The sequence below is a fragment of the Sinocyclocheilus rhinocerous genome, unplaced genomic scaffold (genome assembly GCF_001515625.1).
Source record: "Sinocyclocheilus rhinocerous isolate Xijiao unplaced genomic scaffold, SAMN03320098_v1.1 scaffold4403, whole genome shotgun sequence".
Classification (NCBI taxonomy): Eukaryota; Metazoa; Chordata; class Actinopteri; order Cypriniformes; family Cyprinidae; genus Sinocyclocheilus; species Sinocyclocheilus rhinocerous.
This window is the reverse complement of record NW_015648614.1, coordinates 122,095-124,949: the sequence shown is the minus strand read 5'-3', so window position 1 is coordinate 124,949 and position 2,855 is coordinate 122,095.

The window sequence follows — 2,855 nt, the reverse complement described above, 5'->3', positions numbered from 1 at the left end:
ACTTGTTTGTCATTGAGTCGGTGTTGCTGATGCAAAGTAGGCCCTTTGTTACCAAACACCAAGTAACTAAATTAGGATACAATTATGAGTCATTCGCAAACTGTAAAAAAACTAACCTTCATCTGGGAGATCACAGTGATATGTGAATATGTGATCTGTTAACTGGTTGCATATGTCAGATTTATTACATGACTCGGGCAGAGAAAAGCTGTTGCTATCAACCATTGTTCACTTGTTCACAAACATCAGTGTATTGGTGAAGAGATAGATCAAATAGGCCAATTGATGGAAGGTTTGTGAAGAAATGTCATGCTCCCTTGTAAAAGTATTTTTTAGTATTTTTAAAATACAAAAATACAGTAGTTTATTTTGATACTTGGTGTAGATGCTGTATTTTGTAGTTTATTTTGATACGCTTAAAATTATGGTATTTGGTATTTTATTTTAAAATACATTTTGATGTATCTTTGCCCAACCCTGACCTGCTGAATACATCATCCTCTTTGCTGTCTTCAGGAGCCGTCTGTCGCGAGTAGTGTGTTACGATGTCTGTAGAAAAAAACAACCCAGGTGAGCGTTTCAAGAAGTGTGTGCCTCCGTGTCTTGGTTTTTGACACCTGAGGACACGCACGACTTGTGCGTTGTGCCTGGGGGAGGAGCACGCGCGTTCGGTGCTTGAGGGCGCCGAATGTGAGCATTGTGAGTTATTTCCCATGTGTAAGCTCCGGTCACGTTTGTCCCTTTTTTGGGGGGGAAGGGGCAAGCGTCTACGCCACGCGGGTCGGGTCCCGCTGCTGCCGAGGCACAGCTCGTGGGGATCGCAGGTTGAGCTCGCAGAGAAGTTTGAGAAAGGCAAGGATCTTTCAAAGATTTCTGCCACGAGCTCTAGCTCGCTACGGGATCCAGACGCTCTGTCATTGGGGTCATCTGATCCTGATAGCATGCTGTTGTGTTCTTCTACTCGTAGTGACGAAAATGAAGAGGTTGATGTGATTGGTGATGATGATGAGAATGTGAGCACTGAGTCGTCATCGGCCATTCCCAGCCGCGCATATGAGGATATGCTGGGTGTGATGGATCATGCCACTAAGCGGCTCGATCTGGTCTGGATGTGTCGGAGATATCTAAATCCTGGGGGAAACCATATTCCTTTCGGCTACAACTCTTTCATACTATGCTAATGTTGAGGGTGTGGCCGAGCATGGATACGCGAAGATGCCCCCTGTTGAGCAGACGTTTGCAAGCTATCTCTCGCAGGGTGAGTCATCCTCTTTGAAGACTCCTGCCTTGCCATCAGTAGCGCTTCAGACCACCTCGCGCCTGAATGGCAGGGCGTATGCGGCAGCAGGTCAGGCTGGTGGTGCCCTGCACACCATGGCCATGTTACAGGCCTATCAGGCTGACTTGTATCAGGCTGTCGAAGAGCTGCGCAGCACCACCGATTTGACTCTCCGCGCCACCAAGCAAACTGCTGCTGCCATTGGCGTTCAATGGCGGCAATGGTGGCTATGGAGAGACATCTGTGAGTTAACCTTGCGGCCATTGGAAAAATACTTTCTACTCAACGCTCCGCTTTCGCAGACTCTCAGGAACGTGCTATTGTCGCTAGAAGCGAATATTTTTACTGATGGTCTGAGTCTCCCTCTTGTGAGTTTATGGTCGATGACACAATGGCTGCTAGCCTAAAGTGGGCTGACCCGGTCTGGGGACCCGTGTATCATGGCTATCTGAGGTTGGTTATGTTCCAGCCCTGTCGTGGCAGGATAGGTTTACTTTAAACCTAAATCCGAGGCTGGCTGTGTTTTTAACTGCAGTTAACCCTTTCCAGACCATAGCGTCTGAGGATAGCTGTTTGGTGGTGGTGCTGTCTCCCTTTTTTGGGTTTACTAGACAGCCACTGCTGATGGTATTGCAGGGGTCCCCTTTTTTTGTTGCTTTTTACTACCATGATGCAGTTTTTTGAGCGTAAGTTATTCCATAACGGATACAAACAATAACTGTCCCCGAAGAAATGAGACGTAAACAAAGGAATTACCATCCATATTACAACGTTATTGTTTCGTTGGACTAAAAGTGCTCTATGGGATGTTGTTCAGTGGACCCTTACCTTTCTAACTAAACCGGGATTTACAGCTGTGGATGCGTTTTTGACTTGTTATTATTTTGATGAATCTGGTACGTACTGCATTTTGATTATGCATGTTTTGATGTGTACTGCTTACACAAATTTAGCAAATACATTCTTTATAAGCTTTCCATTGAAAAACAGCGATCTATCGTCGATGCTTGAGGCTTAGACCTTTAGAATGATATATAGTTTGTCAAGATTAATTATGTCCCTTTTCATTTAATCTATTCGTAAACACTGACACGTGCAAACAAAGAGCGTTCAGTGCACCGGTGTCCAGGTGCGGGTTAACAGGTTAAGTAGAGGTCTCCTTGAGCCTTTGCCTAGACAGTGCTATCTCCCCTGCTAGGGTAGTAAGTAGATAGCCCACTCTCTGTGGTCTGAGCAGCTCTGTAGGAAGGCTATCTAGGCTCTGACGCTCCTAGCTATCTGTGGATAGCTATGTGCTAGCTCAGTGATTGCTCCCCTTTTGGGGTTTTAAGTAGCGGTCTTTTGAGCTATTACCTAGACAGTGCTGTCTCCCTTCTTTGGGTTGTAAGTAGACAGCCCACTCTCGTGGTCTGGGTAGTTTCAGTCTGGTAGCCCTTCCTGGGCACATGGTTATCTGAGGATATATATGTGCTAGCTCAGTGACTGCTCCCCTTCTTAGGGTCTTTAAGTAGCGGTCTCCTTGAGCCCTTGCCTAGACAGTGCTATCTCCCCTGCTAGGGTAGTAAGTAGATAGCCC